We start from the raw sequence: 14,116 nt of genomic DNA on the forward strand, positions 1-14,116 counted from the left end.
GGACGGATAGGCCTGTGTGGGAAGGGAGACTTCAGTGGGGGAGCACATCTCAGGTGGGGCAAGTTGGAGTTTGAGTAGCTCGAGGACACTGAGGAAGTGTGATACTAAAGGGAAGGGGGCCAGGCCAGGCTCTGTAGGTGACCAGCCATGTGACCTCAAAGAAGCCACGACCCTCAGGAAAGACAATAGCTCAGCCCACTTCCTGCTCCCCCGACTATGGCCCTGAGTGTGCCCCAAGATTGCTCTGAACGGAGCTCCTGACACCTGTCGTGACTGATTTCTGGGCTCACGATGGATATAGGCCAGGGTGGGAGCAGAGATGGGGTCTCAGGGGCTGTATGACCAGAGTGGTCTTCCCTGGCTGAGGCTTTCACTAAGGTCTAGAGCTTCCATCGATTGCTCAACTCTGGGCCCCAGGGCTCAGGACCAGAGGCTCCTGCACCTGGCTGGCCTGCCTCCACTGCTCACCTTGCCCTGGGCCTGCCCAGTGCCACCACCGTGGGCCTGGTGGGGGAACTGTTTTCCAGGGTGACAAGCAGACGATGGTGGGAGTCGAGACCCTGCACTGGAGTGAGGACACAAACGGCCTTTGGAGCTTCATTCTCATCAGCCCCCCCAGGGTGCCAGGCCCCACCAAACCGAGCCGGGCTTCAGGCCTCCTGGAAGTAGGCAGGAGGGAGGGTGTCAGGGAGAGTGTCATCCAGCCCAGCTCAGGGGCAAGTGAGGGAGGGCTCTCTCCCCAGAGGTTCAGGGCTCCCCTGCCCCTCGTCCCCAGGCAGCCAGGGTTTCTAGCACCCTTCTAAGGCCCTGCTAATGCAGTCACAGCTGACAGGCAGTGGCTAAATAATTCAGCAGAGCTGGGTATCTTGACTCCTGCTGGGAGGCCAACCGCAGGCCCCAGTCTTCCACCTGGGCAGTCAGGCAGATTCCCCAGGACCCCCAAGGCTTCCCCACACCCCAGAGGGTCTCACAGGCCCCCTCACCAGGCTCAAACCTGCGCCCCCAACGCTTGCTTGCCCTCCAGTTGTGCCCCTGCCAGAGCCAGCCCCCCACCCCGCACGTCCCCCATCACGAAGCCTCTCCAATTCCACCCGGTACGTAGACCCCTTGCATCTGTCTGCCTGGCCTCTGGCCTGGTCCAAGCCAACACCCCCCTCTCCCAGACGATAGGGCAGCCCCTGGCTGGGCTCCCTGCTTGCACAGTAGCCCCCGTTTGTCCTGCACATGACATATCGAACCCAGTTTCAGTCTCACTCGTGGTCACCGTGTCTCAGGGTCGAGTCCCCGGCCCTGTGTGCCCCCCCCCCCACTGCAGGATTGGGAAAGTCACGCTGTGTGGTTCCCCCCACACTGTCCTAACCTCTCTGCTTTCGCTCAGGCCTCTTCCTCAGCCTGAGATGTCACCCCTCCCCACATGCCCTCCCCCTCCCCAGCTGTGGCTCCCTTGTAAGACTCAGCCCAGGCCTCCCTCCTCCCAGGAGCCTTCTCTGAGCACCAGGGGCCCACTCTGCCCTGCCTGTGTCTCCACTTTGCCCTGTCTGCAAAGTCAATTATCCAGTCCTGGGTCTGTCTTTCCCACCAAGATATGTATCTCTTTTTTTTTTTTTTTACTTTTTATTATGCATTTATCAGGTGTTCTATATACATATATAGACATGGTAGATATGAAAAAGAACCAACTAGAACTTCTAGAACTTTGACACAATAAAGAATTGGTTAAATATAGCTCAAGGCAGGGGCGCCTGGGTGGCTCAGTCAGTTAAGCGTCTGCCTTCGGCTCGGGTCATGATCCCAGGGTCCTGGGATCGAGCCCCGCATCGGGCTCCCTGCTCAGCTCCCTTCTCCCTCTCCCACTCCCCCTGCTTGTGTTCCTGCTCTCGCTGTGTCTCTCTGTGTCAAATAAATAAAATCTTAAAAAAATATATATATAGCTCAATGCAATAGAATATGATATAGCTCTTAAAAAGAACAAAGCCACTCTCTCTATACTGATGCGGAATTATTACTACAGAAAACAAAGCAAGATGTAGAGCAGTGCGTAGAATTTGTTTCCATTTGTATATAAAGAATCTGCTACTTTATGCTTACATACCCAGGACCCCTCTCTGGGACAGCACTCATGAGGCTCCAAATAATGGCTGTACTCTGGGAAAGGAAACAGAGTAGGGAAAAGTAGGAAGGACCAAAGGATTTACCTTAAATTTTTAAATTATTAATTTTTAAAAACTATGACAATTCTTAAAAAAATTATGACTATTTTTTAGAGCAGTTTTAGGTTCACAGCAAAACTGAGGGGTTGGTGCAGAGATTTCCCATATGGCTCCTCCCCCTCCACATCCTCCCTTATTACCAACAACCCCAATCAACAGACGCTTAACCGCTTAACCGACTGAGCCACACAGGCGTGCCCTCCCCAAACGCATATGAAAGCCTTTATTTGAATTGAAATGTGACATCAGGCTTTTTCAGACAAAAAGTAAGTCTGATTTGGTTGATTGATTCGAGGACAGAATTGGGCTATATAGTAAATATTTTCCATAAATTGAATAGTCAAATCTGTTGTTTCAAGGTTTTGACAAAGAAATTATGCATGTGTGCATGTGCGTGTGTTACACATATGGTGTGTGTGTGTATAAATATATAATGTGTGACATATAAGGCATTTTCTAAAAAGTTGTGTTAATAAAATCATTAAAATGTTTTCACTTTCCCAAGCCTTCTGAACATGATCAGTTAAGCAAGTTCTTAAAAGTGAAAAAAAAGTTATAATTAACATATTTGATAAGTCTTTGATATATTTGATAAGTTATTCTCTACGTCTTGGCAAAGTTTTCTTAGTATACTTGCCACAATTGATAAACAGAATAACTTTAGCAATTGAGTTAAAAAACGTTTTTTTGTAACTCAGGTAACTTCCAGTTCATTGCTTTCAGCAAACTAGAGAACTGATTTGTCAGCAGATAGACCATTAAAACCAATTTGTGATGATAGATTACAATTTTGCCTAGAATTCAGAAAGAATTCAAAGAATCGATTGAAATTGCTATATCTAAATCCTTTCCATTCCCACCATCTTCTTATTTATGTTTGTTGGTGCTTACATCGCTAAAGATGAAAAACAGGATTAAAATTATTCCTGAATTCTGTCCTAACACCATAGCTATAAAAAATAATTGCAAAAAAACAGCCCATTCATCTCATCAAGAGAGCTATTTCTACTTACATTTTATAACGTTTTTTGAGATATAATTCCCATCCTATAAAATTCACTCTTTTATAGCCAACAATTCAGTGATTTTTAGTATATTCACAAAGTCATGCAATTATGACAGTATCTAGTTTTGGAACATTTTCATAACCCCCCCCAAACACCTGTTACCCATTGGTAGTCATTTCCCACTGCTCCCTCCACCCGGCTCCAGCAGCCACCAATCTACCAAAGTCTCTATGGGTTTGCCTATTCTGCACATTTCACTACAATATGTGGCCTTCTTTGTCTGTCTTCTTTTACTCAGCACAGTGTTTGCAAGCTTCATCCATGTTACAGCATGTTAGTAGTTCATTTTTTTCAGTGAATATGAATATGAAATGAATAACATTCCATTGCATGGAGATATATATATGTATATCATACAATACCATACCAATATCATATATATGATATATATCACATTTTGTTCTTCCTTTCCTCAGCTGATGGACATTTGAGTTATTTCCACTTACGTGCTATTATAAATAATGCTGCTGTGAACACTTCTTACAAGTTTTTATGTGAACACATGTTTACATGTTTTCAATTCTCCTGGGTATACACCTAGGCATGGACTTGCTGGAATGTATGGTAATTCTATGCTTACCCTTTTGAGGAACTGCCAGCCTGTTTTCCAAAGCGGTTATGCCATTTTACATTCCCACCAGCCAGTGTATGAGGGCTCTCTCTTCTCCACATGCTGGCAGCACTGGTTCTTGCCCACCTTTTCTATTAGAGGCCCTTCGGCCTTTCTCCTTCTAGTAACGAGAAGTGGTATCTCCTGATGGTTTTGATTTGCATTTCTCTAATGACTCATGATTTTGAGCCTGTTTTCATATGCTTATTGGTCATTTGCATGTCTTCTTTGGAGAAATGTCTATTCAAGTCTTTGCCCATTTTGAAAATTGCTTTGTCTTTTTGTTTTTGCTTTAAGATTTTTTTTTTAAAGTAATCTCCACACCCACCATGGGGCTCAAACTCAGTCCCCTGAGATCAAGAGTTGCATGCTCTACCGACTGAGCCAGCCAGGCACTTCTGGGTTATTTGTCTTTTTATTGTTGAGCTATAATAGTTCTTTATATATTCTGAGCACTAAACCCCTATCAGATAAATGATTTGCAAATAATCCTCTCATTCGGTGAGTATTCCTTTCACTTTTTTAAAGGAAGTTTCTTTTTTTTTTTTTTTTTGACAGAGAGAGCACAAGCAGGGGGAGCGGCAGAGGGAGAGGGAGAAGCAGGCTCCCCCCTGAGCAGGGAGCCCGATGCGGGGCTCGATCCCAGGACCCTGGGATCATGACCTGAGCCGAAGGCAGCTGCTTAACCAACTGAGCCACCCAGGCACCCCATTTCTTTCACTTTTGTAAAAAAAAAAAAAAGTTTTATTGGGTTATAATTGACATGTAAAATTGTATAAAGTGTCATTTTCTTTTCTTGTGATATCTTTGTCCAGTTTTGGTATCATGATAATATTGGCTTCCTCGAATGAGTTGAAAAGTGTTCCCTTCTTTACTATTTTTTGGTAAGAATTTAAAAAATTGGTATTAATTTCTCTTTAAATGCTTCACAGGATTCACCGGTGAAGCTGGTTGGACCTGAGCTTTACTTTGTGCGTGTTTTTTTTTTTTTTTAAGATTTTATTTACTTATTTGGAAGAGAAAGAATGAGAAAGAGAAAGAGAGCCCATGAGGGGGGAGAGTCAGAGGGAGAAGCAGACTCCCTGCCCAGCAGGGAGCCCGATGCGGGACTCGATGCGGGACTCGATCCCGGGACTCCAGGATCATCACCTGAGCCGAAAGCAGTTGCTTAACAAACTGAGCCACCCAGGCGCCCTGGTGGGTGGTTTTAAAATTACCAATTGAGGCACTTTGTTACAGGTCTATTCAGATTCTGTATTTCTTCCTGGGTCAGTGGTCTGTGTCTTTTCAGGAATTTCTCCATTTCATCCACTTATCTAAGTTGTGTTCACAGTATCCCCTGTGCATCATTTTTATGTCTCTCAAGTCAATTGTAATGCCCCTCTTTCATTCCTGATTTTAAAAAGTTATTTGACTCCTCTCTCAACTTTGCTTAGTTAATCTAGCTAAAAGTGTGTCAAGTTTGTTGATCTTTTCAAAGAACCAACTTTTGGTGTGGGTGATTTTCTCTATTTTTCTATTCTCTATTTCATTAATTTCTGCCTGAATGCTTAGAGTTTAGCTTGCTCTTCCTTTTTTCAGCATCTTATGGCGGAAGCTTAGATTATTGGGTTGAGATCTTTCTTCCTTTTTAATGTAGATATTTACAGCTATAATTTTTCCTCTGAGTACAGCTTTACTGCATCCCATGAGTTCCAGCATGTCCTATCTTCATGCTCATTCATCTTAAAGAATTGCCTAATTTCCTTTGTGATTTATTCTTTGACCCATTGGTTATTTAGGACAGTATTTTTTAATTTTCACAGATTCGTTAATTTCCCAAATTTCTTTCCATTATTAATTTTTAAATTCACTATATTGTGATCAGAGGGCATACTTTGTACAATTTCAATCCTTTTAAATTTATTTTTTTATTTTATGTTTTTTTTAAATCCTTTTAATTTGTTAAGGCTGCTTTATGGCCTCTTCTGTGGGCTACCCTTGAAAATGTTCCATGTACATTTGAGAAGAGTATGTATTTTGCTGTTGTTGGCTGGGGGGCTCTATTGATGCCTGATAGCTGTAGTTGGTTTATAGGGTTGTTCTAGTCTTCTACTTCCTTGTGGATCTTTTGCCTAGTTGTTCTATCCACTATTGAAAGCGGCGTATTAAAGTCACCAACTGTCACTGTTGAATCGTCTATTTTCTGCCTTCGATTCTGTCTGTTCTTTCCCTTCATGCCTTCTCATGGCTTGACCCTTTTATCGTTACAAAATGTCCCTCATTATCTTTAGTAACATATTTTGTTTTAAAGTCTATTTTTGGGGGGCCCCTGGGTGGCTCAGTCTGCCTTAAGCATCTGCCTTCACCTCAGGTCATGATCCCAGGGTCCGGGGATTGAGCCCTGCATCAGGCTCCCTGCTCAGTGGGGGGCCTGCTTCTCCCTCTCCCCCTCCCTCTGCTTGTGTTCCCTGTCTCGCTGTGTCTCTCTCTGTCAAATAAATAAATAAAATCTTAAAAAAAAATAATAAAGTCTATTCCTAAGCCAGAAGGGAGGGAAATGAAAAAGCGAATTCAACCCCTCCTCCTTTTATATCCTTCAGTCACCCCCCAGGATCAAAGGAACCTGGGGCCACCAGCCATGGGGAGGGGGTAGGGTAGGAAATTGGGTCGCTTTTTTCATTTTCATTTCCTTCCCTTCTGGCTTAGGAATAGGGTTTTGATGAGAAGAGTTTTGTTGTTTTGTTTTGCTTTTAATTATCATATTGGTTACTGCACCTCTTCCCCAGGCTCCAGCAATGCTTTTGTGTTCTTGTTTGTTGTTGTCTACTTTTCCTTCCCTTTGTTCCGGGGCTTATAGCTCCTGCCCCTTCTGTGAACCTTTATTGTCACTTTGGGGGTTTTGGTAGGGAGTGGAGTTAATTTGTAGAGTCACTTGGTTATCTTCATTGGAGGCCATCATCTTCTATATAAGGCTTTGGCTTAAACCTAACCTTTTTTTCTGCATTTTTGGAATTCTGTCTTCTAAGGCTCCAGGGAATGGCTGTTATAGATTCTAAGCAGATCCAATAACTTCAGGCTTGTAACTGCACCTTCCAGTTTCCTCACTTGAATGATGGAGGTGCATATTAGTTAGGATTCCCTTTTTTTAAATTTATTTATTTTATTTTTTTAAGACTTTATTTACTTATTATTTGAGAGAGAGAGAGAGAATGAGTGGGAGGAGGGGCAGAGGGGGAAGCAGGCTTCCCACGGAGCAGGGAGCCCCAATGATGCAGGACTCAATTCCAGGACCCTGGGATCATGACCTGAGCCGAAGGCAGATGCTCAACCGACTGAGCCACCCAGGCACACAGGGATTCTTTTTTTGGTTTTGTTTTGTTTCTGAAAACAAGTTTTATTTAAATAAGGGTTTAAATACATTACATAACATTAAAACTGAAGGAAAAAATAAACCAAAACCAGTCTGTTACTTCACACGGCACTGGGCAGCTGCTGCCAGGAAGTTGCAAACTCTACAGCTAAAACTACATGACTGATACATCAGTGTGAAGTTTGTTCCCTTGTCAAAAGTTTAACTCCTATGAAGGCTGGCCTCACATTCTGGTGTTTGGACATCGATTAGCTAGGACAGGTCTGGTCAAAAAGACCTTGGTGGCAAGTCAGATGTCCTATCACGCCTTACTAGAGGGAAGGTGGCCGCTCGAAAGTCTGGCCACCTGGTCAGGTTGGAGACACCAGGGATCTTTTCTGGGCTACCAATGACTCCCTGTAGCAGCAGAGCTGCGGTTGCCTTACCCCATCCTGACCTCTCAGCTTCACCGTGGGCTGTTCAGGTGGTGACATTCTCTTAGGGCAGGGAACTCTGAAGAGGGAGAGCCGAGGAGCTTCTGGCCAGATGTAGCCATCTGTGATCTTGGGGCTCTGTGCTGGACCAAAACATCACATTACTGCTTGGTTTCAGGCCGGACACTGTCAGGCGCCTACGGCTTGACTTCTGTTTAAATGAGGGACTTCAAAACTAGACAGCATGGCTCTTTTCAGTTTATTGCATGAAGGAGTTACACTAGTCCAAGTTAAAAGCAGACCCCAAATGGTTACATTATACAAGCTGTGAGGTTTTTAAACTTGTGACAAGGGACAGAAGGGAACTTCTACTCATTGCAAGGAAATCCTCACTTAAGCTTCAGAGAGCCAAAAGCACTTAAAACCCATGAACCTTCAGCTGGTCGTCCTTAGCCAGTCCAATCTCTACCAGGAACTGGCATATGTTCTTGCGCTTGTCACCCTGTAGCTGAATTACTTCTCCATATTCTGGATGCTCAATTACAGTACCATTGCAGGCAAATTTCTTCTTAAACGCCTTCACTAGCTTCTTTTTATCATAATCATCAGCAATCCCTTGGACAGTAGTAAGGGTCTTCCTGATTTTTCTCTGTTGAATTCTTTCTTCTATGGATATAATCTTCAGTGCCAGCAGGAAGCAGATCATCACCCTTACTTGCATCAGCAAAGGGGTCGAAAGAGTGGAGGTTCTGGATAGCAGACATACGATACGATTCCTTTTCCTCAGTGGAAACGGCCTGCAGAAGGCGGCAGCGGGAGAAGGCAGGCGGGGGGCGGCCAGAGCGTCGGGAAGCGAGGGGGGCTCAAGGGGAGGCTGCTGAGTCCCCAGCGGCAACTCAGTGACTGGGGCCAGGTGCCCAGGGATTCTTGATGGCAAATGACAGAAAGCCAGTGTGACTTGGCTTCAACAATAAAGGGGCTTCATGTTCTCATTTGAAGAAAAAGTCCAGGGAGGAGGTTCTCAGGCAGGCTGTCCAGCCTGGCTCCAGGCTCCCCTCCAGCAGCTCAGCAACCCCAGAGAGAAAAGGATCTCTTTATCAGTGGTCTCAGCAGAAATCCCAGCTATGGGTCCTCTCTGAACTCAGAGCAGGATGCCTGATGGGCCAGCAGGGTCAAGGGGGCCCACACTGCAAGGAGGGGGAAGAGGGAGTTAGCCTCCAAAACCCACATGGAGGAGAGTGAGGAGGGATAGGTCCCCCAAACAGCATGGCAGGACTGATCCCAGAAGGAGAAGGAACAGATGCTGGGCAGGCACCTGCAACAGGTGTGCACTGCAGGGAGATCACAGCGGCCTCTCAGCCTTGCTGTAAATGAAGCCCACAGCTCGAGGCCCAGAACCCTAAAACATTAGCTGTTGTTGCTGCTGTTATCATTGTCGTTATCCACGGGGAGACCCTGTGGCTTGCCTTTTTACCCTGAAGACTGAATTCCTTGGCCAGGGCCAGGAACAGGCACAGAGCTGTAGATTTCCCCCAGCCCCTGAGACATGCCCCTCAGTACAGCTGCCCAATCCTGCCCCCCTCGCCAGACAGAGGCGCCTCGTCTCCAGATCAGGTCAAGTCCAGGCCCTGTTCATCCTTGCCTCCTGCATGCCCCCTTCCTGATCACCATGGCCTCAACCTTCTTGCTGAAGGAACACACCCGAAACAACCTGCCACCTGTTCTCTTGGCATGACTGCGTGGAGTGTGGGTGTCCTTGAATTCACACTGTCTGCTCAAATAAACCATAAACTGCTTGGGACCTGGGCCTGGGTCTCAATGCCTTCAGTTAAACCCCCTTCCTCTCAGGCCTATGATGCCAATCTGGACATACAGCAGGATCCAGTAAGTGGCAGGCAACTGAGGAATCTAGCTGGTACCATGGCCAGGAGGACAGCGTCCAGGCCTGTTGGAGGATACAGATCATGGAACGTTCAGACAATCTCTGTCCATTAGGAATTGAGCTCAGCTGCCAGCGACTGGCAGAGACTGCTCTGAGCATCCCCAAAGCCAACCTCCACGATTCCTTCATAATAGACCTCCAGTGTTTTAGAACCCCAATTTTTAAAATACGAATCTCAATACTTTTACTTAATAGTAGGACTTTGAGGAAAATGTTATGACCTATTCAAAAGTAGAGAAAATGGTATAATGAACTCCCATGTACCCATCATTCAGCTTCAACAAAGAACACATGGCTAATCTAGTTTCATCGATCACCACTCCTCCCACCCTTGGATTATTTTGAAACAAGTCCAGACCTCATGCAATTTCATCCATGAATTCAGTATGTAAAGGTAGTCTTTGAACACACACACACGAGGATATAAAACACAATCCCTATGTCACCCATAAAAAGCATCAACTTCATGATGATTTCTTAATATCGTCATATTGCCATTTTTCAAATTTCTCCAATTGTTTCCTAATTTTTTTAAAAAAGATTTTATTTATTTGACAGAGACATAGCGAGAGAGGGAACACAAGCGGGGGGAGTGGGAGAGGGAGAAGCAGGCTTCCCGCTGAGCAGGGAGCTGGATGCGGGGCTCGATCCCAGCACCCTGGGATCATGATCTCAGCCGAAAGCAGACGCTTAACCGACTGAGCCACCCAGGCGCCCCGTTTCCTAATGTTTTAAGAGCTGACTCATTCCAACACTTTCTAAAAATATAAGATCCACATATTGCATTAGTAGAACCCCAATTTTATTCAACGGGACAATGCATTCAGTACATTTCATTTCCCCACTTCTCGAACCAACGTGTGCCCATGTGTCTCAGTTTGGCCAAGGAGGTGGAAGTGTAGAGGAGGCATCCAAAAAGCCTCCTGAAAAGGAGCTGTCATGTGGGAGACGAGGACCTTTTATTTTTCCTTCCTTCCTTCTTTCTGCTGCCTTAGAACTTGGGATATGATTTCCGGAGCTCTAGCAGCTATGTTGGACCATGAAGTGACCTTGCAAATGTAAGCTCAAGCTAGGATGGCAGAGAGTAGGAACTGAATTTCCCACCCTACTTCTCTCTCTCTCCTCCGAACCCGTGCTTCATGCCTCCGATGCTTGACATGGCCCCAAGCCACCATTCAACCTCTCCCGCCATCAGGACCTCCAGGCCAGCCTGAACCCTTCACCTTCCCCTCAGAGCCGCTCCTCCGTCCCCTTCTCCCCCGCCACTCCCCTACCTGGGCTGCCCTGCTCCCCTCAGCCTTGATCCAATTCCTTCCCATCCAGCCAGGGGCCCTGATCAAGCCCCATCTTATAGGAAGGCCCTCTTTGTGGTTTGTGGCGCTTTCGTGACACGTAGTGCTCCTTGCCTGAAAGGTGGGTTGGGAAGGCGGGGGAGGCGGAGTGAGCCGCCTCCCCCCTGCCCGGGACTTTGCGGTGGCCTGGCACAGAGGTAGTGAGCGCGTAGGCTCTGGCACCTCTGCGCTGAAGGGGGCTCTTCCCCCCGCGTGACCACACGGAAGAGGTCTACCGCCCTCCTCTCTGGTTTCCCACCCCCTGTAGGGGGCCCTGGCCCCTGCTGGGGCTTTTCCATCGTGCGCACGTGAGGCAGGGAGGAAGGGATGGTGAGACGCCTCGAGTGGCCTTGCTCATGCCGGGTCTCCGGAGTCCCTCAGCTCCTCTCGTTTCCCAAATCTTGTCGTACAGCCTCCCCGGAATTCTGGGGCCCCGCCTTGACCTTCCAACCCGCCCTTGCTTGCTTAAGCAGCCACATTTGTCGCCCGCCACCAGGAGCCCGGCCGAGGGAGCAAGCGGCGCGGAGGGTCAAGGCCGGGTGACTGCGGGTGGGGCCGCTTCCCCGGCCTCAGTGTTCGGTGGCGTCGCTGTTTTCTTTTTCCCACAGCTGCCGGGCCCCGCCGGCGGGGCAGAGGGTCTCCGGCGGGAAGGACCCCCTGGGGCCCTCGGGTCCAGCCCCGCCCGGCTCTGCGGGCTCGGGGGCCGAGCGGCGGAGCGGGCCCGGGCGCCCCCTGGTGTCCGAGGCAGGGCCGGACCGGGCCCGCTCCGCCGCGCAAGATGGCCGGGGGTGGGCCGCGCCTCTCGGCGCCCGCCTCTCGGCGCCCCCTTCGCCCAACCCACTCGAGGACGAGCCCCTCCGGCTCGTGGGTGGGCCACTTCCGCTTCCGCAGACGACGGCCAGGAACCCCGGAGTGCCCGCGGCTGGGGCGGGGGGACGGTGGCTCGCGGGCTCCGGGCTGCACGCGCGGCGGGGCCCCGGGGGGCCGCCCCCACCCCAACAGCCCCGCTGCACCCGACACACCGGGTCCGCTTTCCCGCCCCTCCAAGCCCGCGTGGGCCCGGAACAGCCTCTGCGGAGTGGGAGCTTCTGGGTTCTGTCCACATTCCCAGGAACTGTCGCTCTGGGGATTTATTTGCTTCTCCAAGAAATTCCTGCTGTACCTGGAGGCCTCCAGGGCGGCACTGTCCAGTAGGGAGCCACAAGCCACCTGTGGCCATTGAGCACTTGAAGGGTGGCAACCGAGGAACCGAATTTTTCGTCTTATTTGTAATTAAATTTAAGAACAAGCAGTGCAAAATTTTCCCTAACACAACTCTGCCTTGCTAGGACGAGGTGCCACTTTAAACATTGAAAATGTAGTGTCCAAATTGAGATGTGCTCGGTAAAACACATACTGGACTTCAGAGTTAGTACAAAAATAGAATGCTCATTTTTAAATAGTAATTATACACTGAAACATTTTGGATATGTTGAGGTAAAAAAAAAGTTTGCTTTGTTCTAAAAGAACATGGCTACTAGAAAGTTGTGTAAAATGTGTGGATAGCATTCTGTTTGCTCTAGGGGGTGGGTTGTGCTAAATCTGAGTTTTATATTCCGACTCCACTGCAGGCCCCAGAGGTTGATGACATGGTTATCAGTGAACATGGGGATGTGCGTGGGCAAAGACCTGACCCTCAGGGACCAAGCCCATGGAGTGATCCCTTGACAGAAGTCACAGGGTCAGGCTCACAGGGTGAACCCAGAGGCATCTCCTAGGGGCCCCAGACAGCAGGATGAGGCTCACACAGACACTGGTGCCCACAGTCCCAAGTGTTGGGGATGGGCACAAGGCTTGGCACAGCATGAACTCATGGAAAGAACACTCACCTATGACCTGAAGGCTTGGCCAGCATTGGTTGTGCCACTTGCTCTGTGCTCGTCTCTTGGTGCCTCACAAAGCAGTTAATGTGAAATGGGGCCAAGTCCAGGTTTCCTTCCCCAGGGGCTCTCAGGGCCAGTGTGCGGATAAGGGAAAGCCCTCTTCAGCCACTGCTTATGTCACCATTATCTCTGAATCCTCTCTGGAAGGCTTTATAGAAGACTTTCACATATGTTTGGAATGATTTGTTACCAGTATGTATTTCTTTTGAAATATTTAGAGGTGCATCTTTAAAAGCTTTGTTCCACACATTTTAAGTGCATATTAGTGGACTGGAGCAGGCACCCGAGTCACTGTTTATATAACCAAAGAGAACAGAATCTAGGCTGAAGCTTTTTCAGGGGAGCTGCTTGTTCTGCTCTTAGCAGGTAGGGGTCACAGGAAGTGAAGCTGAGAGAGACCTGAAGGTTAAACCCCACTGCTCCTGCAGCAGCCCCTCTCCTAGTTAATCATCAATGAAGGAACAGCCAGGAGGGCCGTTTTTCTCTTAGGGAGCCCAAGTCTGTCCCTGCCACCCCTGACTGCTTGACACCAGGTCCTAGGAGCCAAGTCTGAGGCCCAAAGGGTTCTGAGGAACCCAGCTCCACAGAAGTGTCCAGCCTTTAAAGAAAAAACCATTATAGACATACACACGTACACTCACACCCCACACACAGAGCCAGAAGGGAAATATCCCTGTATTTTTAACCTAATATTAAATCCCTTGTCTGGGTAACTCTTCAGTTCCAAGAAATTCTGGGTGCACAAACCCTACAGCATGAGGCACGGGGGGAGCAGGGTTGACCCAAGGTGGATCATCCTGGGTTCATCTGAGGATCCGGGTCTCTGAGAAGCCTGTGCGCTCCTCATAAACGAGGCTGCTCCGTCTGTCAGGCGGCTCCAGGACCTCTGCAGAGCCAGGGATTGTGGGAACCCTGAAACCCTCTTTGCCCTGGTTTCCGGGTGGGGAGCAGGAAACACCAGGGTCTAGTGTCACAGGAACCCATCCCGAGATAGCAGGCTTCAGAGATGGCAAGAGAATTTAAGGTGACAAAAGCTCCAGGGTCCCCAAGTCTTTTCCAGGACAACATAGCTCAGAAACCCTGGGTCCCTTCCCAGGAAAGGGGTGCTTCCTGCCTTAGGCAGGCACTGGAAAGTCACCTGCTGCCGGGGAAGCAGCTGGACTGAGGCTGAGGCAAGAGTGACACTGGGTGAGATTACTGGGGACCGGGGGGGATCCCAAGCCCCAGTGAGTGCCCCGAGACTCATGGAGTTTTAAAAGCAGCTCCCTC

General features: G+C 48.3%; 1 pseudogene; it reads right to left on the reverse strand.

The window, feature by feature from the left end:
* Window positions 1-7,893: 7,893 nt before the first annotated feature.
* On the reverse strand, window positions 7,894-8,416 carry LOC113911320 (annotated as a pseudogene).
* Window positions 8,417-14,116: the final 5,700 nt, after the last annotated feature.

This window comes from Zalophus californianus, chromosome 12 (genome assembly GCF_009762305.2).
Source record: "Zalophus californianus isolate mZalCal1 chromosome 12, mZalCal1.pri.v2, whole genome shotgun sequence".
Lineage (NCBI taxonomy): Eukaryota > Metazoa > Chordata > Mammalia > Carnivora > Otariidae > Zalophus > Zalophus californianus.